General features: G+C 29.0%; 1 long non-coding RNA gene and 1 pseudogene across 1 annotated transcript; one reads left to right on the plus strand and one right to left on the minus strand.

Moving 5' to 3' along the window:
- Positions 1-20,207: 20,207 nt before the first annotated feature.
- LOC132937062 (uncharacterized) lies at positions 20,208-26,840 on the minus strand. The gene is made up of 4 exons (XR_009663596.1): positions 26,541-26,840; positions 21,411-21,565; positions 20,395-20,472; positions 20,208-20,322 (listed from the first exon to the last, which is right to left on the minus strand). It is a non-coding gene; the product is annotated as an uncharacterized LOC132937062 (long non-coding RNA).
- On the plus strand, positions 25,222-26,116 carry LOC132935727 (uncharacterized; annotated as a pseudogene).
- Positions 26,841-26,961: the final 121 nt, after the last annotated feature.

Raw genomic sequence — 26,961 nt, forward strand, 5'->3', positions numbered from 1 at the left:
AAATAATCTAGATAATCTATGAAAATGACCGGTTCATGGGGTAGGTAGATAAAATGTTATCATCTATATCAGCTAGTCCGCGGTCTAAGGTTTTGCCACGTCTTGTCGATAACGGGTGAACTGAAACATAATATTTTGGAGTTATCACCCCGCACACCCGCCAACCATGACGTTGTGATCAGTCATCTATAATATTATTGTGTTCGTGTTCCGATCAATCGCCACGGGTACAACAACTCTCGACGCGTCTAATAATATTGACAATAATAATAATTAATGCTCGTCCGGGCCGCGGCCCACGAGTCGTGGGAAGCCTGCAATATGCAATATGGGCCAAATCGGTTTCTTCGTGGTAGGTCGGTGGTTTTAAAATGTATTGGGTACCAGGAGCTCAGCCGAAACCGTAATTTTCTGACGGCGAGCCGGCCTCCGACGATCGCCGCCGAACTCGCCGCCTGCCCGGTAGCGGTCATGACATTCAGCGCATGTGCTCCTGGTCAATAGGAATCAATTATTGTTTTGGAGGGCAACAGCAACAACAACAACATCAGTTGTGACACCGACCGTGGTACTGATAATACTACCCACAACAACGGCAATACGAGTGATCACATTCTGGCAACAGGTATTCTCGTCAGGTTGCTCGTATGTATGTTCTATGTATGCATTTTACCATTTTTGACACTAGAAATTCGCTAAAACCGGTGTGAAAAATAATGCACCGGGATATTTGGACGATAATATTTACATAGTTTATTATCTCGGTGGCGCATTGGCGTAATTCCATTACATTTCAACAGGTGCACAACTTTTATTGGTCCAATTATCGTAAAGGAAAATTAAGTATTGTTTATATCTAATCGTTGTGCTCGGGTACACAGTAGTAAAGCACATTTTTATAGTTTTATGAATAAGACGTAGGTACGTATAAATAATAGGTAAATTTAAATTATGAAATTATATCCATCGATAATAAATATTATTCGGCTGTGGAGAGATATGATATTCTGTAGTGATATGTGCGTATCACAGTGTTCAAAAATGAAAATAGTAGTCCAAAAATCGATATTTTGAATTTCAAAAATACTCAAATAAAGATAGCAAAAATATTTTCTATAATACCCAAGGCGTGTAATTAATATGTAAGACGTATAGAAAAATTGTATTAGCTATACTAATACAATAATAAATTGAAGTGGACAAAATATAGTTTCTTTCATAATAACTATGACATTTTATCAATAATCGTCACGGAAAATGATAATGAACAATGTTACAAATAATACGATAATAAATCTATTTGCTTTGATGTAATATTATAAACAAATTGGAAATTTAATTATTTTTTTCATTAAGTTACATGATCAGGGGTCGGCTCAAGTGAAAATAGTGAACTAGGCAAAATCTAATTTTGCCACCCCTAACAATATAATATTATCAGTATTTTGATAATGCCACCCTCTTACTAAAGTGCTGCTTAAGTGCTGCCCTAGGCGTGATCCAATGTCGCTTACCCCTTGAGCCGGGCCTGTACATGATGGGCCTAGTGAGCAAACTTAAAGTTTGAAAGGATTATATAATATATTATAACTATTATACCTAATCAATATTTTATTGAATTACATTTATTCAGTTTTTTTTTTATATTATAATGGCTTTAATTCGACAAATTACGCGTAATATAAAATCTACGAATATATTTTAATTAGCAATACCTACGTTTTTTTTGTTAGAACGAGGATAATTTTATTTAGGACGCTTTGGACTCCGATTCTTGATTTTGTTGCTTAAAATTTAAAAACACAAATTCTCGTAAAAAGTTGTCATATTAAAAATCGTATTTTATTATGGTTTAGGAATACAACTTAATAACTGAAATCAAATGTGCCGTATAAGAAGTGTATCTCTCTCTAGACAAAAAAAAAAATCAAAATCAGATCTTTTTAAGAGAGTTCTTCCTGTAAGAAATGTTTTGAGAGAAAAACAGATCGTGTGCAGGCTTGTTAAGTCGGTATACGAATACGAATAATTATTATAGTAACTATTATGTAAGTAATAGATGATTTTATAAGATTTCTGTAAACATTATAATTTTGTCCAGCTATTTGCATTATTGAACCACTGCGACAGCGTCTAATTTTGTAGCACGGGTATAAACAATAAACTAATAGAATATTATTATACTATCATATTGTACGCTTTGAACATAATACACATATTATTATAATTTAATGATACGAAAAAAGAAATACATACGTAACATGTAACGTCTCACACGGTGGCTTGCCCAGATTCGGCGTGGAGCGTACGTTGGCGAGAAACTTCAATGGTAATAAGGTCGCCAACCCACAGCCGAGATTCGGAAATCGGAGCGTGTGGGATTTGTAAAATAAAATGAAATTGGGAAAAACAATAATAAAGGTATTTGATGGGGATCTACAGGTATATTTATTTTAATATTTATGGTAAAAACAAAAACAATAATTAAATTATGGCCAAGAAAAGCAATATCGGCATAAAAACTTTGCCGCAAATAAAAAGGTCACCTAAAAAAAAACACATACATAATAATCATAACAACTGCATTTTCGCAGGGTACTTGCACGGTACCTATGTGGTTACCGGCGTACATAAATAATAATACCAATAATAATAATAATACACGTAGTACACTGCCGTAGGTACTATACACGTAACAAAACACAAAATACCGGCCAAGGTGTAGTATAAATCATCAAAAAGTCATTATAATAATAATGTTACCGAATTCTGAGCGTGTGTGTCCGAGCATCATCACCAGGACGTCCTCGGTGAAGCGGTGTATCTACTCGCTCGTCATGTTGTCCGGCAGAGAGGCAAAATTAAAGTAAAAGCATGGATACGAGCGTCGGACGCGCGCACATCACACGGGAAAAAAAACAATATTAGGTAATCATTTGGTATAATGAGTTGTAATTGGCCGGTATGTGTATTACATTGGAATAGTACAGATAATGACATAGTGCCGGCCGGTCAAACTCGACCACGGGTACTAGGCAGCGGTGATAGTGTGTGTGTGGTTTATAATGATATGATATTATAATGATATATTTATAGTGATATTGGGTGCGGGCAGAGATGCCCGCGGGACGGAGCGCGCTATCGCATAATATTTTACCTTGATAATGATGGTTCATTTTCGACCGTTACAAACAATACGATAAAACAATCCTGTGCTGAAAAGTTAAGTTAATATTAACATTTTAACTATAATGGAACCAGAGGCGAAACTAAGATTATTTCGCCCAATCACAGACCAAGATTGAAAATATAATACCATTCCCTACAATTGTTTTAGATTCTGAGCGGAGCGATGAATGTATTGAATTTACAATGATGTGAGTTTTTTAATTTTTTTTTGTGTCTGTGTACACATTAAGTGGTCGAAATAATGCCTCGATTTTCAACTTCAATATCTTGTTCGATGGAAAAGTGAATCTAGTTAGTGCATTTGGGAGCGCCGGGAAAAACACCATAAAAATTAAGGAAAAACGGAAATTTTTACGCAAAATCAGTTTTTGACAAAATCTATTTTGGTTTTTGGTGTAACTTTAAAACAAATTAACGTATAGTCATGAAACTTTCGATGCTTCTTTATATTTGCATTTTCAATACAAGATAAAATTTTCTAAATATTTTTATTTGTTTTGAAATGTTTAGGAACAATGTTATGTTTCCAATTTTATTAGTATTTTTTTCTATGGATGTCAATAACATTTTTTTTATTGGGTAAAAAAGCTTGAAAATGTAATACAAGGATCCTACTATATTGTTACAATGATATTTGAAAATTATTAAAAATCATTAGTCACAGTTTTTTTAAATAAGTATTTAAAGTTCAAATCTTGACAAAACATGGAAAAATCACGAAAATTAGCAAATTTTGTTGAGTTGAGAATTCATAAAAATTTTTATTTTTAAATCTAAGGTTTGAAAATTGAATACAAAATTATTCATAAGTTTATCTACCTTTATCAAAAAAAAAATGTCCACAAGCAAATCAAATTAAATTTTTATGAGCGTTTGAAGTACATATTTTTACAATATTGGATATTGACTCGATTTCTCATGTAGCAATTTTGTTATTTTATTGTAATTCAAAAACAAAAAACTGTAAATACATGAAAATTTTAGTAAATGTTTTTTTTTTTTTTAGAAGAAAAGAGCCTTCGGCAACATAGGCCATTGAGCTTAGGTACATATGTTTAAATTACATGTTTAATGTTAAATATGAATATACTATAAGAGAACTTAATTTTTAAATTTTTGATTGAAGGTTTGCTGCTGTGATGAATTGCATGATGTCGGCTATGGCTTTGGGATGATTGTAGAGTATTTCGGCGAGTGATTCGGGCAGGTTGAGGCTTGATCGGAGGTTGTGGTATGTGAATGTTTTTTATTTTCATTTTCTATACACAATAAAATTTTGAAAATATTTACTCTTTTTGAGCTGTTAACGGGCATTGTCAGTATTCAATTTTTTTTTTTATATATAAATATCAATAAAATTTTATTTGTTGGGTAAAAAAGTGTAAAAATTTAATGAAAGGATCCTGATATATTGTTACAATAGCAGTTGAAAAAGATTAAAAATACACAGGCACAATTATTTTTTATAAGCGTTTAATGTTTGAATTTTTACAAAATTTATAAAATTTAATAATTATTTTGTAGTTAATAATGTATAAAATGTTCAACTTTTATAGCTAAGGATTGAAAATTTAAAACAAGTTTCCACGTAAATACGTAAATATATAACTTACTTTATTCACAATAATATCATCAAATATACTTATAGTAATATCATAGACTGACTGACCGTTTTCGCTCAGAATCTGTTTTCTTATACAATGATATTATATCATTGAATTCAAATTTAACACCATCCATTACAGTGTCCCACTTGTAACCTACTGTACATCAGAGTGACATCCACTTACCCATTTTTAAATTTTTTATGGCATTTTTGTATTTTTGTGTGTTAATTCACGCTATATTATATACGGATAACTTATTAAAAAAATGAACTATCGTAAAAAACGCATCTTTGTAAAATCAATACATTCATCGCTCCGCTCAGAATCTAAAAAAGTTGAGCGCAAGTCCACAATAAGTCATTCAGCCCTGAAAATTTGCAAATTACTTTTCAATTAGAAATTAATAAAACATTTTCAAATGTAAGTGATGAAAAGAAAATGACGCTAAATTTCAAATTATATTGTAATGAAAAATGTATAAAAAAAATGTTTTGCTTAAGATTGAAAAATTAAAACATTGTTTTTCATAAGTAGTGGGTGTTGTAACCCAAATCTCTAAAAAATTATTCACATAGTTTTTTTTTATAGAAATTTTAAATTCAAATTTGAAGAAAATTAAATATGTACCTAAATGAAAAATATTGTTTTTAGTTATTTTTTTGCAATTTAAATAATTATACGTGGGTACGTACATAAAACTTTTTAAGTATAACAAATGAAATCACATGAGGAAATAGCGTTTTCTCGAGTTGGGGGAGGTGTACAAAATTTTATTTTGGTTGTACAATTTGTACAAAATAAAGTACATAATATTGGATAATTTTGATATTCAGTTTCAAACTTGGCAATGCTTTAGTAACAGACCTAACATAATTATTGATTTGAAATGCATAGGCAGGAATAAGTATAAATTATTGGTATGCAGGAATAAAAAAACATTTTATAATATTATTATTTTGTGTTACTTATATTATTTTAAAAATTATCTTTTTCAAATAATAAAACAGTGGGTTAAATTGTATAACGGTTCTCCTTTACAGTATTTTCATGGTGTATCTCACTATTGAGTCACTATTATACATATATTAAATTTGAATTCCATGAAAAACAAATGAAATAGTAAAAATATTCTCATAAAAGGTGTGTGGCAGTGTGATCAAAAAATAATTTTAATTCAAGGTGGTTATTTAAATTTTGTATAAAAGGATGCAAACATTTTATGAGGCTAATCTCCAACACCAATTTTGTTAAAATATTTATTTTTTATTTTTTTTTGTGTCCGTGTACACGATAAGTAGTCGAAAAAATGCTTCGATTTTTAACTTCAGAATCTTGTTGGTGCGTTCGGGAGGTAAACTTCCCAGTAATCAAAAGCGCCGTAAAAAAACAACTTAAAAATTAAAAGATAACGGGAATTTTTACGCAAAATCGATTTTTACAAAATCAATTTTGGTTTTTGGTGTAACTCAAAAACAAATTAACGTATATAAATGAAATGTATCGGTCGTATATATTTGCATTTTCTATACACAATAACATTTTCAAAATATTTTGATTTGTTATGAACTATTTACGGACATTTTCAGTTCCTATTTTTTTTAGTTTATTTTCTATAAATATCAATAAAATTGTATTTGTTGGTTAAAAAAAGCTTGAAAATTTAATAGAAGTTTCCTAGTATATTGTTTCAAACACAGATGAAAAAAAATAAAAATCCATAGTCACAATTTTTTTTTATGAGCATTTAAAGTTCAAATATTGACAAAATACCTAAAAATGACGAAAATTTGCAAATTATTATAAAAATTTTATAAAAATTTTTCTTTTTAAATCTAAGATTTTAAAATGTAATATAAGATTCCTCATAAGTTTATCTACCTTTATCAAAAAAAAAATGTCTACAAAAAAGTCAAATAAAATTTTTATGAGCGTTTGAAATTCATATTTTTACAACAATTGATATTCACTCGATTTCTCATGTAACGATTTTCTTCTTTTATTGTAATTAAAGAACGAATGACTGTAGATACTTGAAAATTTCACTGAATGTTTATATTAGCAATTTCTATACACGATAAAATTTTGAAAATAATTTGACTCGTTTTGAGCTGTTTACGGACATTGTCAGTCTTCAATTTTTTTAGTTTTTTTTTCTATAAATATCAATAAAATTTTATTTTTTGGGTAACAAAGCGTGATAATTTTTTGCAAAGCTGCTGATATATTGTTACAATAGCAGTTGAAACATATTAAAAATACGTAGGCACAATTTTTTTTTTTATAAACATTTAAAGTTTGAATTTTTACAAAATTTAATAATTATTTTGTAGTTAAAAATGTATAAAATGTTCAACTTTTGTAGCTAAGGATTAAAACTTTAAAACAAGGTTCCACGCAAATAGGTAAACATATAAATTACTTTCACATAAGTATCCCTGGGAACGAGAAAGTGGACGTAATGGCGAATGAAGCGGCTACCTCTAGACATACTCCCTCCATAAGCAAAACCACCACCAAAGACCTGAAAAAAAAGCCCTAAAACGTATCTTTACATCATGGCAAAACCACTGGGACGACACTCCAACCAGTAATAATTTAAGGAACGTCAAAAAAAAACAGTTTCAAAATGGCCATACCCTGAAAATGCATAAAGGAGAGAATAAATAATAATAAACATAACTAGAATAGGTCACTCAAATATTACCCACTCTTACTTAATCACTAAGGAAACCAGACCAAAGTGCGACTCATGCAACATCCCCCTATCAATTGAATACATAATCATCAACTGCCCCAAATTTGCATCTTAACGTCATCTTAACAAAAATCCTACATTACTTGAAGAATCCCTCAACCAAAACAACATTAAAAGTAATTGGTCTAGACGATAAACTATACATTTCCTGTATACATCATGTTTTTTTTCTCTTTTTAATATTGTAAAAGACTTTTAGTTTGTAAATTTCACTAGGCTAATAATCTTTTTAATTGAAGCCTTAAAAAAATAAATAAATAAATAAAATAAATTACTTTATTTACTTTATTTACAATAATATCATCAAATATACTTAGTAATATCATAGGCTGACTGACCGTTTTCGCTCAGAATCGTTCTTCTTATACAATGATATTATATCATTGAATTCAAATTTAACACCATACATCACAGTGACACACTTGTAACCTACTGTACATCAGAGCGACATCCAATTTTTTTCTGTTGTATTTTAGGGTTTTAGGGTATGCAGTGGAATACCCTGTGACCCCCCTATGTCTACGCCTATGATTATTACTACACAATATACCTACATACTATATAGTATATACACATTATACTATATTATATGAGTGGCGTAAATACGGTGGGGAGGTTTGAGTGTCGTGACTTTTTTTTTTATTGGTGAACCATAATTATGTACTTATTATTTATTGGTGCTAATATAGGTAGTATATCATATTTTATAGAAACAACAAATAAAAACCAAAATCTCCAATGGTAGCTGTAACTAAGATAATATAACTTCGTAATAAACACTAATCACTTTATTGCAAATTTATATAAATATATTGAAATAATGCAGTTTAGCTCGATTTTTGGAAATTTTTTTTTGAAAACTTATAGGCTTATAATAGTTACCTAATAGGTATATTTCAACGAGTTAAGCACAATGGTACAATCGTTATAACTTATAACCTATTGGAACCTAATCCCGACAGACAAATTCTGACACATATATCAAAAGTTTAGAAAAGTCTAATGTGTCTCTTGTTGATTCTATAAATCTAATTGAAAATACAATTGGTAAACTTCAAAAAATACTTGGAGAAAATGTAAATAAAATAAAAATAAAAATTGATCAACTTTAACAAAACAATCAAGGGCTCATCATTTTGAAAAACGTAGCTAAAGTTTTGAATGGAAATAATGAAGTACAACTTATATAATATAATTGTTCACCGGCTATGATAACTGATTTGTAATGTGCTCCTGTGCCTTCAGTTGACGTCGAACGTTCTTTTAGCATATATAAAAACATTTTAACCAACTGTCGTACAAATATGATACCAGAAAACATGAAACAAAATATAGTTGTCGATTGTTTTCAACAATTTTCTTAGTTGAAAATTTAAAATAATTTAATCAAACTTTTCTTAACATGTAGTATTTTTTATTATGCACCTATTTATATCAGTTTTTTGTATTATGTGTTTTATTATTTTGCATATAAATGCATATTTTTAGTTCAAGAGAATATTTATTGATAAAAAATCATAATTTTTGCATATTTTATTATGAATTTTAAATAATATTGGGAGAATAATTTCAACTATCTAAGAGAATATTATTACCATCTTATTTTGGTCATTTTAAAAGAATTATATAATTCCAGCCCCTCGACTTATAACTTATAAGTTATAACCAGTGCTCGATGTGGACCGAAACGTACCGGAACAGCGTTCCGGTTCATAAAAATCGACAGTATCACAATCTAGAGGATAAAAATTATAAAATTTCCTTTCCACAAAATATAATATACTTAATATAGAGAGAATTTCAATTTGTATAGAAGTCCAAGGGGCTTCGCCTGTCATCACGCGTGTCGTTTCTTCGTATTATCGCAATTTTCAATTAAAACGTAAACGAATGAAAATGATCGAAAAGTACCCACAGATTTACGTTACAGACGGCAATAAAAGGAAATAAAACGTAAAAATACCTAATGTGCTATCGATGACGTATTGTGTCACAAATTGTAACAAACTCTAGCTATCGACTATCTGTAATTTGTTTGTGTGTTTTGTGTAAACCTACCTAATTATATTTTAGTTTGACAATACTTGACAAGTGACAATGTCACAATATATTATTTAGTCTGTGTTTTGATCCGGTCGGACACTATATTAGTGTATCCGTGTATAATATGTGAGGTGCGTTTTACTTTTACTTTTAAGTAATATAATTATAAATTATGAGTTCGTTTTTATTAAAACGTAGACGTTTTAGATGAACTAGAAGACTTATCTGAGTATTTCCAAAGGCGTAATACCACTCTTGCAGAAGCCGATAAGGCTATTTGAACGATTTCTCATGTAACGATTTTATTATTTTGTTGTAATTATAAAACGAATAACTGTAGATACTTGAAAATTTCAATGATTGTTTATATTATTAGCATTTTCTATACACCATACAATTTTGAATATATGTTGACTCAATTTGGGCTGTTTACGGACATTGTCAGTTTTCAATTTTTTAGTTTTCTTTTCTATTTATCAATAAAATTGTATTTGTTGGCTAAAAAAGCGTGAAAATGTAATGTAAGGCTCCTGATATATCGTTACAATATTAGTTGAAAAATATTAAAAATACATTGGCACAATTTTTTTTATAAGCATTTAAAGTTCGAATTTCGACAAAATGTATCAAATTTAAAATGTAATAATTATTTTGTAGTTAAAAATGTATAAAATGTTCAACTTTTATAGCTAAGGATTGAAAATATAAAACAAGGTTCCACGTAAATACTAAATAGGTTATTTATAAATTACTTTATTCACAATATCATTAAATATACTTGGTGTTGGTAATATCATAGGCTGACTAGAGCAGTCAGACCGTTTTCGCTCAAAATCGTTTTTTTTATACAATGATATTATATAATTGTATTCAAATTTAACACCATCCATTACAGTGACCCACTTGTAACCTACTGTACAGCAGAGTGACATCCACTTACCCACCTTTTTTAAGCTTACAATTAATCATATTATTTGTATCTATTTAACTAGTTATATTGTATTGTAAAGTAAACACTCATTAAAATAATTAAAATTAATTAATTAATAATAATAATAATAATAATATTAATTTTATGAGTGTTCCGGTTTGTAAAATTTTCCATTTCGAGCACTGGTGATATAACCTTTTGCAGATGTCGACTTTGAGTATTTTACGTCTACACAGATTATTCCACGAATCTACTGGAAAAAGTACATTTATAACTTCATTAAACAGTATGTAATTATTTATTTTCATGGATATGCGTTATGAACGAGCCGGGAGCGACTAATAATAAGAGACGCGAGCCCGGTTGTCTTTTACTTCGTGCGCGTATACAGTTTACCTATTTTCGCCGCCGCGACAATAGCAATGTACCCACCGACCGGACACATACTAGTTGCGGACGAATTATTTAGGTCAGGAATTATAACATAACAATTGCGGACACGAGTTTCGTTGTCATAATACTAATTGCGTACAGAGCTTTTTTTTAATAAAAACCACGTTAGTTGTGGACACAAATATTTCCCTTCACCACTTTTTCAGGACTTAGGACAAGCTACCAAAAAAATTGCTAGGTGGGGTTAGAAATATTTGTGTCTTGCAAAAGAGCAATCGTTATTTTTAAAATGTTGTTGAATTATTTATTGTTTTAATTTTGTGGAAAAAATTGTTTATAAAATATTTATAGATTATCGTCATTATTTATCATCATAGTTTTTATAGATCTTGTGGTAAAAATGTTTTTGAAACAGCCTGTATATCAAACAATAATTTCCCAACGTCCACGATCGCTATATCAAAAAATAATAATAGGAAATTTCTTATCTTATATTTGTGTCCGCAATTCGTATGTTACCTTTTTAGATTTCGTCCGCAACTCACATGGTTTTTGTCACTTTGTCCGCAATTCGGAAACACCGCACCGACCGACCACACACAGTTATTATTAAGATTATTAATTATTATATAATAATATGTAGATTAGGCCGCGACCGGGCATTGTCCAGCAAGGTCGAGACGCGGTGCGGCAGTGAGTTCAGTTCGTTCGTTCGTCGCACACAGTCGACACGACCTATATATTATATTGCAGGCGCGAATCGCCTTGTAATATGAAAGTATATTGTTTTTATATAATATTGTGATCTGGCTCGAATAGCCAGATATCATACTGTTTTTTTTTTATTTTATAATAGAATCTAGATTGTTAGCGCCGGCTCTAATAGCCGATTGCATATTTTTATTGTTCTGTATTTCTGTTGATATAATATACCACGTCGCCAATCGTCGGGCTATTTCAAATATTATTATTGTGTTATAATATTGTCATGAGTGCGATCATAACTTAAATCGTATTTGTGTTGTTATATTATTATTGTTTACCCATACGGGCTGTAATTAGTTATAGCTATTTAAATTATTGTCTGGCACGATAGCCAGTGATTTTGTATTTTTATTATTTCGTGTAAATCGTGTTAACTTATTATTGTTGTTGTCTATTATCAAATTATTATACAAGCACGGGTGATAGCAGCTGGCCAGCAGTGCACCGACTAAGTTGTCAGTTAGGTACACATTATTAATTATATTATTATTGTTTTTATTCTGTTGGGCCAGCAGGGCCATTTAATATTGTGTATCATCAAAATTATTAAATTTGTGAATTATACAGCAACTCAACAACTACTGTTTATCATTTACTTAATTTGAGTTAGGTACCCGTCCAATATTCTTTAAGCACACACATCACATTATACACACATTTACACACCCACCCACACACTAGCACTCTCTGGTCTTGCTCGGCGACCCCGTCCACTTCCTTTGAGTCGCTACACACACATACACATCTATACACAGGTCGGTCGGTGTGTGAGTACAGCGCGCGAAGTAATTAGCGATCGGGCCGTACGGGCTAACTATTATTCCGTCCCCGGCGCATTCACCTATAATAATGCTATATTAATATAGACTGACCGAAATTTGTAAGTGTGCGTGAGTGCGGTGTAAATACCTCGATCAGCAGTGGACGGGATTGCCGAGCAAATACTGATGTGAGCTACGCGTGTTATGAGCATGCAAGGTTGGGATTTTATAGCACTTAAAATTGCATAAATATGCACTATATAATATTACCTTAAACATCGCTAAATATGCGCTAAAAATATGCAAAAAAAAGGAAATTTATTAATTAATAATTTTTTGGTCACTTACAAATTATTATAGGTAGTTACTTAAGATTTGAAACAGTTTAGTCACTCTGATCAGAATCCAAATGAATTGACTACACAACGCATTCAACGCTCGTTCGTTGATAATCGGCGATTAATAATCGCTGTAGAAATCGACAAGAAAAAACCCAACAAAATCAGCGGACAACAAAAATTAGAACCAAGTACCTAATACGAAATTATCATAATAATTTCATTGACAAAAATCTAAAAACACGTTTATTAAAGTTTAATTTCATAAAATATGTCCGATTTTTTTTCAAAAACAGGTAAAAATGCAAAAAAGTCTCAAAGAGTTCAAAAAAAGCAAAATAAAATTTTTAATTTGAGTTCTCTGTTTTATGAAACACGTTTTTAGCCTCGTTTTTAGCTTACTTTTTAGCTTTTTATACTGACTTTAAGGACTCACAGTTTGACGTTGCACTGCTGAGTGCTGGTCTTTGACACATTGTGTCTAAGACTAATTCTGTAATTTTGCACATGCACACACAATAATAATAAAACAGCAATTCGCGTTTGCGAAAAATACAATAATAATTAAATGGCAATTCGTGCCTGCGATATAAAACGCTATAAGTTGATATTGCGGTTAGGTACAATAAAAATTATGTCAATGCGATGAATGCGGACACATCAACAATTCAAAATATGTGAGTATTTTATATAGATTCATAATAACAATTTTAAAAAAATTGGGTAAGTGGTTGTCGCACCACTGTACAGTACGTTACAAGTGGGTCACTGTAATGAATGGTGTTAAATTTGAATTCAATGATATAATATCATTGTATAAGAAAAACGATTCTGAGCGAAAACGGTCAGTCAGCCTATGATATTACCTAGTACCTATGTTTGATGATATTATAGTGAATAAAGTAATTAATATATTATAAACTATTTACGTGAAACCTTATTTTAACTTTTCAATGCCTAGCTATAAAAATAAATGTTCACATTTTATAAATGTTTAACTACAATATAATTATTAAATTTTAAATTTGATAAATTTTGTAAAAATTAAAACTTTAAATGCTTATAAATAAAACTTGTGCTTACGTATTTTTAATATTTTTAAAATGCTATTGTAACAATATATCAGGAGCCTTGCATTAAATGTTCACGCTTTTCTACCCAACAAATACAATTTTATTGATGTTTATAGAAAAAAAAACTAAAAAAATTGAAAACTTACAATGTCCGTAAACAGCTCAAAAAGAGTCAAATTATTTTCAAAATTTTATCGTGTATAGAAATTGCTAATATAAACATTCAGTGAAATATTCAAGTATCTACAGTTAATGGTTTTTTAATTACAATAAAAGAAGAAAATCGTTACACGAGAAATCGAGTGAATATCAATTGCTGTAAAAATATGAATTTCAAACGCTCATAAAAATATAATTTGACATTCTTGTAGACATTTTTTTTTTGATAAAGGTAGACAAACTTATAAGGATTCTCGTATTTTATTTTCAAATCTTACATTTAAAAAGAAAATTTTTTATGAATTTCTAACTAAAAGTAATTTGCAAATTGTCGTCCATCTTACGTATTTTGTCAATATTTGAACTTTAGAAGCTTATAAAAAAAATTGTGACTATGGATTTTTAATTTTTTTTATCTGCCTTTGAAACAATAACCTAGGAGCCTTTTATTAAATTTTCAAGCTTTTTTAACCAACAAATAAAATTTTATTGATATTTATAAAAAAAAAAAACTAAAAAAAATGGAAACTGAAAATGTCCGTAAACAGCTCAAAATAAGTCAAGATATTTGGAAAATGTTATGGTGTATAGAAAATGCTAATATAAACATTCAGTCATTTGTTTTAGAGTTGCACCAAAAACCAAAATCGATTTAATAATTCCCGTTTTTCTTTTGTTTTTTAGGTCGCTTTTGAAAACTCCTGGTAACTTTTTACTTTTGACCACCCAAAGTACCAACTAGATTCACTTTCCTATCAGAAAAGTTACTGTTGAAGAAAATCCAAGCACTTTTACTCCTAAAAGGTGATGACAGACACAAAAAAAAAACACACATTGTAAAATCAACAAATTTGTGACGCTGCGATGCATCTGAGTGCTGCGAGCAAGGTACATTACGGTACTGACAAAACAAAACGTAACTTGAGACGGTGGACAATGATTATAAAATTAACATGTTCAATAATTCATAGTTTGACAATAATAATTACCTAATGGTAAAATGCGTGTGTGTGTAGTCGGCCTGCGAATCCGGTTTACCATTAATCGAAGACATCGCGAGTATCGGCGGCGGCGCAAACACATTATAAATTATACAATTACACAATCGTTGGACTGACAGGTTTTTATGATAGAAACCAATTTTTTTTTGGTGGTGGTGGGGAGGTATTGGAGGTAAATGATTCAATTTCCCCTCACAAACATGACCAAATTACGCCACTTTTATGTGTATATATCGTACTATACATATACCATCTATATATACATATAAAAATAAGTGTACATTTTGAATAAATTTTATAACTCAAGATCAACCAAACCGATTTTGATAAAAATTTCAGTACATATTAAGATTGATAAGTAGATGGTTTCTGTGATATTTGTACGCTGTGGGATAAGTGGTTCCGAAGTTATTGCCTCTTAAGTGCACACCTGGCGACATGGCCAAAAACAATAACAACGCCAATACAATTATTTTTATCCATATATATAACCTATAGCAATCATTAAAAAACAAAAATTTCTATCGTAAATCTCAAAATACCTGTTTGAGCACCTACCTGGAGTGATCACTTACATTTTTAAATTAGCCTATGGCACTCACAAAGAATTTTGTATTCGTATTGGTGAAAGAATTTTCGAAATCGGTTCAGTAGTTTCGGAGTTTATCCCGAACATACAAACAAACGCTATAATTTTTTATATTATTTATACTATAGATAAAAATGAATGTTTGTGTGTAGATTAGACCTCTGGGAAGAAGATAGGCTAATTTAAAAAGTGTTAAATTTGTTTTTTTTTATTCATCGGATTTTAGTACGGTTGCGTTAGGCTATTGTATTAATTGATTATATTAATCCTCCGTAGGCGGAATCAAGTAAAAATGACAAACTTTGTACAATTTTGATACTTTAGAGTTAAATTATACACTTACGTACAAACAGCACGGGGTCCGCGATCTACCGCAGGTAGATTGCCTACCTGATAATATACTGCTGCGAATCAGAATTTTTATTCCGGGCAACAGAAAAGTTAAGATAAATTTTGAACACCATACACCATACACCGAATATTAAATAAAGAATTGAACAAAGTTTGAGTCATATATAGAATTGGTACATTTAACGGGCAACGAAGTGCCAGCGGGATCAGCTAGTTTTGTATAATAGTCTGTGGTATATACTAGTATCGGGTCAATTAACAATACATTTTAAGCGTTCGAGCACAGAATAGATAAGATTCTATATTATTATAATAATTCGAGTATTTTCACGTAGGTATACCTACGATATTTACAAGCGATACGAGTCGGTCCGTAACTACACCCCGTCGATACGTAGTTATGCTATATACGCTGTTGTGTGGCACAACCAATATAATATTACATATTTATAAAAGTATTAATTATAATAATGACCTATACAATTAATAATTTAAGGATTTAAGACTAATCCTGTAATTTTGCACATGCCCACACAAATAATACAAATCTTATACAATAATAATAAAACAGCAATTCGGTTATGAAGAGAAATCGATAATGTCATTCCCTCAAAAATATTATTTTCTATCTTTTTTGTGATGAGTGATTTTGCTCTAAGACTACCTACTTAAAAACATTGAAAAAATGATTTTGTGCAAATACATTTTGTCTATGTTGCGCGTGGGCTAGAGAGAGAGAAAACAAATACGGTGTGCTGACATCCTCTTAATCGAAGATAACGCGAGTATCGGCGGCGGCGCAAACACATTATACATTAATACATTATACTTACATTATACATTATACAGATCACAATCGTTGGACTGACAGGTTTTTATGATAGAAACCAATTTTTTTTTTTTGGCGGTGGTGGGGAGGTACCTATTAGAAGTAAACGTTTCAATCCCCCCTCACAAACATGGCCAAATTACGCCACTGTTATATGTATAATATATCGTACTATACATAACCATTTTGTATAATAGTCTGTGGTATACTAGTATCGGGTCAATTAACAATAAATTTTAGGCGTTCGAGCACAGAATAGATAAGATACTATATTATTATAATAATTCGAGTATTTTCACGTAGGTACATACGATATTTACAAGCGATACGAGTCGGTACGTAACTATACCCCGTCGATACGTATCCAATTTTTCTTTTTGAAAATCTCGAGTAATTTTTAGTAATAATTAACTGTTGATACACTATGGATGGACTCATATCCCGATATTATGAAGCACATAATATAAGCGACGAGTCTGTGCATAATGATGCATTTTCCAATTCGTTGCTGGTTTGTATATTTAAAAAGGTGGGCAAGTGGATGTCGCTCTGCTGTACTGTAGGTTACAAGTGGGTCACTGTATAATGGATGGTATTAAATTTGAATTCAATGATATATCATTGTATAAGAAAAACGATTCTGAGTGGAGACGATATGTCAGTCTAGGTATAAGACATATTATACACTTATCTATGGTATTAAAAAAAAAATTGACCTATAATAAATTCCAAATTAATCATATCACAATATCCATTAGGTACATATAACGCGTTATACATCAACAACAAACCGTGATACTATCATCATAATATATCGATGAAAATATTACAAATTAGAAGTTTCAAGTGCCCACGAATAATATTATACAATCACAACAAAATAACTAAAATAGTTATTCTAGGTTTTTATGTAATTTCGTCCAAATTTGAACTTAAAATGACTATACAAATAAACTGTGCTTGTGTATTTTTTAGATTTTTTGGTAACCGAATTATCTATTTACATGGAATCTTGTTTTAAATTTTCAATCCTTAGCTATAAAAACTGAACATTTTATAATTTATTAATTACAATGGTTGATAATTTTCGAGATTTTGATAAATTCTGTCCAAATTTGATCTTTAAATGCTTATAAAAAAAAACTGTGCCTATGTATTTTCAATATTTTTCAACTGCTATTGTAAAAATATATCAGGAGTCTTGTATTAAATTTTTACACTTTTTGGCCCAACAGATAAAACTTTATTGATATTTATAGAAAAAAAAACTAAAAAAATTGAAAACTGAAAATGCCCGTAAACAGCTCAAAAAGTGTCAAAATATTTTCAAAATTGTATGGTGTATAGGAAATGCTAATATAAACATTCAGTGAAATTTTCATGTATCTACAGTTATTCGTTTTTGAATTACAAGAAAATAAGGAAATCGGTACATGAGAAATCGAGTGAATATCTAATGTTGTAAAAATATGAATTTAAAACGCTCATAAAAATTTAATTTGACTTTCTTGTAGAAATTTTTTTTTTGATAAAGTTAGACAAACTTATGAGGAATCTTGTATTAGATTTTAAAATCTTAGATTTAAAAAGAAAATTTTTTATGAATTTCTAACTCAAAATAATTTGCAAATTTTCGTGATTTTTCCGTATTTTTTCAAGATTTGAACTTTAAACGTGTATAAAAAAAAACTGTGACTAAGGATTTTTAATTTTTTTCATCTGCCTTTGAAACAATAACCTAGGAGCCTTCTATTAAATTTTCAAGCTTTTTTACCCAACAAATAAAATTTTATTGATATTTATAGAAAAAAAATTTAAATAAACTGAAAACTGACAATGTCCGTAAACAGTTCAAAAAAAGTCAAATTATTTTCAAAATTGTATTGTGTATAGAAAATGCAAATATAAACAACCAGTGAAAATTTCATGCATCTACGGTCATTTGTTTTAGAGTTATACCAATAACCAAAATCGATTTTGTTAAAAATCGATTTTGCGTAAAAATTCCCGTTTTTCCTTAATTTTTCTTTTGTTTTTCACATCGCTTTTGAAAACTACTGGGAAATTAAAATTTTGACCTCCCCAATGCACCAACGATATTCACTTTCCCATCGAACAAGATACTGAAGTCGAAAATCGAAGCATTATTTCGACTACTTATCGTGTACACAGACACAAAAATAAAAAAATAAAAAAAAAAATAAAAAAAAAAATAAAAAAAAAATAAAAAAAAAAACACACATCATTGTAAAATCAATACATTCATCGTTTCACTCAGAATCTAAAATAAATATACTAAACAAGGATGATAGTTTTCCTGAGAAGTAATTTTTATTGATATAACACACCGTATTAACCCCCCTAGCTATTTAGGTATTTGTGTATCGATATACGTCATACGTAGTGGGTACGCACAATATTATATACTATTAAACACATTACATACATTAATACATTATATACTTTACTACTATAGGCTGAGCAAGTTAATGTTTTTTATTAACTTAGTCAAGTTAAGTTGATATGCACCAATAACAAAAAGTAATAAGTTACAACTTAAAACTTAATTTAACTATAGGTTAACTCAGTTAAGTTAAAAAGTAATACACACTTTTTGTTAAGTATTAGTTTATCAATTATTATACAAATTTAAGATAAGTACCAATTTTACATAGTTATAATATTACAACTTATATGTCCTTACTACTTATAGTAATTAATTTCTTATTTTAAGCATGAGGCCATGTTATATATAAATTTGTGAAAAATCTGATTGAGGTTACCATGTATAAACTATGAATGAATATAAGTGTAGAAAAATATATATACTTAATATAATTACTAATATTTTCTGGCAATCGCAAGAATGCTTAATTAATATGGTTAAGAGGACGTTACACAGATATTTGTTGTTGTTCACTCTAATTTTTAAACTAACAGAGTTAAACGTGATCTCCGGAGGAGTGCAAAATTTGCTATATTACGCACTTGTAAGACGGAGATACCAAATTTTGGCGTAACGTCTTCTTAAATGGGAGACAATATACGCCATACATTTTAAAATTCAACGTTTTCAAACAGTATGAACTTGAAACCCAATTGTGACCAAGATTTCATAGTTCAGAATCTCGAGGCCATCAAAAATAAATACTGGTTTTATTATACATTCATAATTCAAGGCCTAGAACAGAGGTCACCAATACTTTCCGCGGGCCACATTAAGAATTTGGAAAATTCTCGCGGGCCATACAATTTCAAAGTACATAATATTTATTGTCATATGCCGATTGGCCAAAACTATTTTATTTCTTAATAAAAAAAATACACACATGTTATCTATATAACTATCACTAATGAAAATAGAATGACATATTTAATAAATAAGTAAAACAATTAAGAATTAATATTTTTAATGTGAAAAATGGCAGATCTTGATCTCAACTAGCTGCTTTAAGTCGGGGTTATGGCTTGTGGTTGCTATCTTCATCATCATTTTAAGGTGTTCGTTGATGAGCCGGGATCGGACTTCGTTTTCAACCTAATAATGTACAAAGATAAGAAATTACCTGCAACATTTATTATTACAACAGTCGCCCGTAATAATAATTACGTATTAAAATGTTTCTTTTCTCCTTATCTGCGGGCCTGTCAAAATTCATCCGCGGGCCGCCATTTGGTGACCCCTGGCCTAGAACATAATAATACATTGGTTGATTAATTGACCATTATAAATGATTTTATGATTAGTAGAGTAAAACAGTTTAATATAATTATAAGATTTTTCATTGGATATAAATGTGTATTTTACACTTAAACATTAGAAATTAAGTATTTTGCTATGTTAGGATAAATATTCAGAATCAATTACATGAATAATTCTAAATATCAAATACTATTTTTAAACCGAATATATAATTATGTAAATATAACATATAAATAAGCAGGTAAGTGGATGTCGCTCTGCTGTACAGTAGGTTACAAGTGGGTCACTGTTTAATGGATTGTATTAAATTTGAACTTAATGTATACCTATATAAAAAACGATTCAGAGCAGACGGTTTGTCAGTCTAAATATTTTATATTGTTATTATATTTTATTATATAGTCTGTAAGTAGAATTAATATTATAAATTACAACAAAATAACTAATATTGTTATTTTTATTTGTTTCTACCGAGATACACAAAGGAGGTTAGAAATTAAGATCCCGTTTTTAAAGTTTTTCTTAATTTGTCAGTGACTTTTTCCATGGCATTAAATAACTACTGAGAAAATGACCTCTCTAAAGTACCATCTTGGTCTAATTTGCTAAAAGATAACATACTATAATATGTTGAAATTGAAGCATTCCTTCTGGTAGAAATTTTGTATAATGGAAAAAAAAAAAAAATAATGAACACCATTGTAAAACCACTAGCTCCGCTCAGAAACTAAAATATAACTTAATGTAGTAGGTAAAGATTTTAACAATAGACAAAAAAAATGTATTATAAAATGATAAAATTCTCACTAAATCAAGTAAATACTAAATACCATAATTTTATACTTTTTAACTTAAAATGTATATGAAATTAATTAGATCAGTAAGTTGTTTATAAATAAAATCATTATTTCATAAAAAATTACCACAAATTAATCCCATTTGGTACATATTAAAATAGCGTGTGTCAAGTCTGCAGCTGTGTATAGATTATCGTAAATTTCAATACAGCAAATTACGTTTTCTGGATTATCAGTGACGTAAGGATGTGTGAGATCTTGTTTTATTTGCTCTGTTCCACCTAAGATCAGTGATTTATTTTAATAAACATATTATGTATCAATACTACCATATTATTATAGATCATTCGATAAACAATTTCATGAAACCTATAGGTTATGTTGTTACAACATTCTGTTCAACTTATTTAAAACAAATTCACATCATAATGTTATAAAATTATTTATTATTAATTTTATTTGTTGTCTAATAAGTAATTATGATTTAATTATAATAATAATAAATAATAATAATAATTTATTAATTCTCCAACAAGCAATATATACAAGACGTATTACTAAATAACAATTTTTTGTTGGATCACCTCCAATACCAAAGGCTGTGCTGGAGGTGAGAGTTCATGCAATTACAAAATTAAATAAACATATCAATAATATAACATAAAAGTAGCAAAAATTACTTTACAATTATTCAAAATAAAATATAAATAATTTAATCAATTATTGGAAATAAATTATTAAAAATATAAGGTAATTTATTTTTATGTAAATCTTAGGTATTTAAATCCAGAGACATAAGTTTTCTTTGTAATTGTATAAAATTAGTAAAACCATGAATACAAATTTTATGTTTAATTCAAAAATTAGTGAATAGAAAATATGGCCAGGTCGACAAAAAACAGTTCTTAATTTAGGTAGAGTTATATTAATAACTTTAACAATGTGTGTGTTATAATTATGAGTAAGAGTATTAATTGTGTTAATATATTATTTAAAAACAACAGCGAAAACATGCAATATATGAAGAGACTTAATAGTTAAGATTTTACATTCATTGTATAAAAAAGTTGTGGGAAAGAGTCTTGGCTTATTGAATATATATTTTACAAGAGAATTTAATGTTGTATGTAATTTTTTAAAATAAGTATCAAAAGTGTTACCCCAAAATGCTATACCATAAGACTAAAGACACTATTGATTGCACTAGGGATTTATATAATATTGTTTTAACGTTAATCGTTATGATATTTCTCAAACATTTAAATGCGTAAAAGAATTTTCGAACCGAAAGTACAGACACAATTATTTACTTTTCTATTACAAGATTCAGTGTATACAATTAATTTTTCAAAGTTTAAATTATTGTTTGTATTATTTATTCTAAAATGTATAAAGTTAGATTTAATAAAATTAAGTTGCAAAGAATTATTGTCCAGCTAATTTTTAATTAAATTAATACCATTATTAGCTTCATATTTTAGTTTAGGTAGGCAAGTTACTAGCAAGAAAAACCATGTCATCAGCAAAACACAATACTTTATCTCCTAAATGTTTGTTTTAAACCATTAATATATATTATAAAAAGTAGTGGTCCAAGAAAAGTCCCTTGAGGTACAGAATAATTAATTAATTGGTCATCACAATAAACATCATTAATTTTAACTTTTTGATTTCTATTACTAATAAATGATTTTAATAGTTTTAATGGAACTCCTCATATCCCAGTGTTGAAGTTTTTTTTAACAATAAATTATAATCCACAGAATCAAAAGCTTTTTTCAAGTCTAAAAATATACCAATAACATATTTTTTTAAATCAAGATTACCATATATAAATTTAGCAGCACAATATAATGCAAAATGTGTAGATAAATTATTCCTGAAAGAAAATTGGTTTCCATTAAAAAATGTATGTTCATTTAGAAAGTTAACAAGTCTGGTTTTAATAAATTTTTCGAGAAGCTTAGCGATAGTCAATGTAAGAGTGATTGGCCCATAACTGTTACAACTTCTTATACTTACAATCTTATAAAGTTGAATAACTATTGAATTTTTAAAGCTAGAAGGAAATTCACAAGTTAAAAAGCATTTATTGAAAATAATGGTCAAAGTTAAAGATAAATTAGTTGATGTTTTTTTCATTAGTCATAATAAGATGAATAATCTTTAGATTTCATAATCATACTACTTATTTCAGTAGGGACAATAGGGTTTGATAGGGCTTAGAAAAATTGATTTTTCAATATGACAGTTATAATTTAGCTCCTTAAATTGTTTGTATGTAGAACCATCATCACTAATATTTGAAGCTATATTACTTCCAACATTAACAAAAAATGAATTAAAAATATTAGCGACTTCTTTTGAGCTATAGATAATCCTCACTCATCTTTGATTTCATTGACAATAGTTTGTTTATTAATTTTAGTATTAGAAGATATTTTTATAAAATCCCATACTTTTTTAGTATTATTGCCAGCTAATTCAAATTGTGTTTTATAGTATGCGTCTCTAGCAATTTTACTTAAGTTATTTAATATATTTCTATAAATGATATAACATTTTTTATAATGAACATTAAAAGGTTAACACCTCATTTTATTATACATTTTTTCAATAACTCTAATAGACGTAATAAGACTTAAAGAAATCTAGGGTTATAGCTTGCGTTTTTTATTATTGTTCCTCCTTTTAATATGTGAGTAATTATTAGTAGATGCTAAAATTAAATCATTGATTTTATTATTAAAAATATCGACTGAGCTATCAACATTTTTATTATCTAGTAGAGTACTCCAATCTTCAATTCTAATAATATATTTAGATGTTTAAAGTCAATGGTTTTAAATTCAATATTTATATCATCAATATTAATATTTAAGATTAAACTAAAATGATCAGTAATGCTACTATGTAACACATAAGATGATACTTAAATAATATTAAAATTTTTTACAAATAAGTGATCAATACATGTATTATAATGACTACTAATTCTGGTAGGATTATTACAAGCAGTGTAAAAATTATTGCTATGTAAGATATTCAAATATTTAACTGTTTCAAGATTATTTGATAAAATATCAATATTAATATCACTACACAAGATTTGTTTATAATTATGCTTATATTGTGATAAATAATCATTCAAGAAAAAAGGAATAGTCCAAAACATAACTAGATGATTTATATAAACCAGTCAGATAAAATAGTGAATTATCTTTATCAATAGTTATTTCAATAGAATTACAATTAGATATAATTTGTTTTCAGACGGCCTTAATTTTACATAATATGCTATTTACAAATATTGATAAACCATCTGATTTATTTAACTTGCAGAGAGAATGGCTTCATTACCGTTAATCATAAAATTAATACCTTCATTTATCCAAGTCTCACTAAACACAATAACATCAAAACTATAATTAATAGAATTTAACAACAATAAAAGTTCATTAATATTAGCTTTCAGACTTCTAATGTTCATACAAAAAATGGAGACTATTTACATGGAAATACTTATTTTCTAAACTATCAATATATACAGTTTGAACATGATTTATACCGTTTAATTCATGTAATAGGTTATTTAAATTTTCAATCATTAAAAAATTAACTTACATTATAAAATAACTTCAATTACACCATAGATGCATAGAAGATACAATTCCACAAACAAATGTATTATAATATAAGTACTAACCATAAATTGAAATAAATGAGATATAACTCATAATTTTTATAAATAATTGGTAGCGGTGTCGTATGCTATATACGCACTGAATACTAGTGTCGTATGCTATCTACAAATACCTTATCGGGTAGCGGTGTCGTATGCTATCTACAAAGTACAAAGTTAGATCCCACGGGTTTTTAACGATTAGTTGTGTCTGTGAATTATTCGCGTGTGTTTGTCATTTGTATTGCGTTCAAAATGTCTTCAATTGGTGATTTATATAGAGATATTATTTATACTGATGATACTTGTGTGAATTTTTTAAAATAAAAAGGTTTCTTACCTAAACAAGAATTTTGTGAAAAAATCAATAATATTAGCAATGAAGTGTGTGGTGGCGTTCTCAAGGAATGTTTTAAAAATAGCTGCAAACGAGATTCCAATGGGCAATTTGTGAAAACAAAATACTTACGTTGCCAAACACGTGGTTGTCAAACCTATAAGTCCATTCATAAAAAAAAAATCCGTTTTTTACCTATGTCGATATTAATGGAAAATGTAATAGCGGATTAAGTTTATGCCAGATAGTAGAACTTGTATGGTATTGGGCACATGGTATGCAAGTAATTTAAACTATGAAATGGACAGGCAGAAGTCAACACACCGTGTCGGATTGGTACAATCTTTGCCGTGATATTTGTGTTGACCAATTTGAAAAACGTACGAAAATGGGTGGGGTAGGATTCGTAGTGCAAATAGACGAATCTTTATTTCAAGGCAAGCGGAAGTATAACCGTGGTCGCCTACGTCTAGGAAATCGTCAACCTAGAGAAGAAATTGTAGAATCAGGATCTAGCAGTTCTGATACTGATACTGAAATAACTAATCGAAATTACGGTGTACGCGTACAGGGCCGTGGGTGTTTGGAATGTGTTGTAGACGTGATAATATAGTAGAACGTTGATTGTTTATCGTTCAAAAAAGAGACCGCGCCACTTTGCTTCCAATTATTAAAAGAGAAATTGAGCCAGGGACGACCATTTTTTCAGATGAATGGAAAGCTTACAGCTGTTTAAACGATCATGGCTATATCCACAATACCGTAAATCATAAAATTAATTTCATTGATCCACAAACAGGAGCTGAAACTTAAACTATGGAATGTTATTGGCGACATATAAAGGTGAAATATGGTATAAAATCGCATGGTGCCACTAATTTGCTGGAAAGGCAGCTTAAAGAAGAATGGTGGCGCTCCATAAACATAACAAATACGTTTGAAACATTTTTTATTGATATGAAAAATACTTTTCAACATTAATTAAGAACATTCATTGACAATCTTCATTTATTTATGAAGTGCTCTGGTTTAAAACGAAGTACGTAAATAGTAATGTGTAGATAACATTCAGTGCGTAGATAGCATACGACATAATTTATACGTAAATAGCAATGTGTAGATAACATTCAGTGCGTAGATACCATACGACACCGCTACCAAATAATTTAATTACAACAAAGTATTTATGAATTGTGGGTTTTTAGATCCATTTAAGTTATGAATAAGAATAAGATACCTGTATTTTACATTGATCATTAGGAAAAAAACAGCATTCTCGTTGAAATGTTGTTTTTTCCTTTTATATAGTTTCACATTTTATACCTCTTCCACTATACTACTATTGTTCTTCCAACGGTGTGTTGGGTCAATAATAAGTTTTGCTCCTTTATCAAGTAACGTCTTAGCAACGTGTATTGCAGGTGACTCAAGAGTACCACTTTTGCCTTTTTTGAATGCAAATCATTGTTATTTTTATTTTTGGATTTGCCTTCAAAAAGAGCATAGGTGATATCACGATTACAACTTAGTGTTATATTCAAATTTCAGCTCATATACCTATGAAATAAAAGATTTTGAATTATTGTATTATTCATTACCTGTCTATATATTTACATTGTAAGCATAAAGGTCAATATAACAGCTAGTAAAATGGTATG

This window comes from Metopolophium dirhodum, chromosome 1 (assembly GCF_019925205.1).
Source record: "Metopolophium dirhodum isolate CAU chromosome 1, ASM1992520v1, whole genome shotgun sequence".
Lineage (NCBI taxonomy): Eukaryota > Metazoa > Arthropoda > Insecta > Hemiptera > Aphididae > Metopolophium > Metopolophium dirhodum.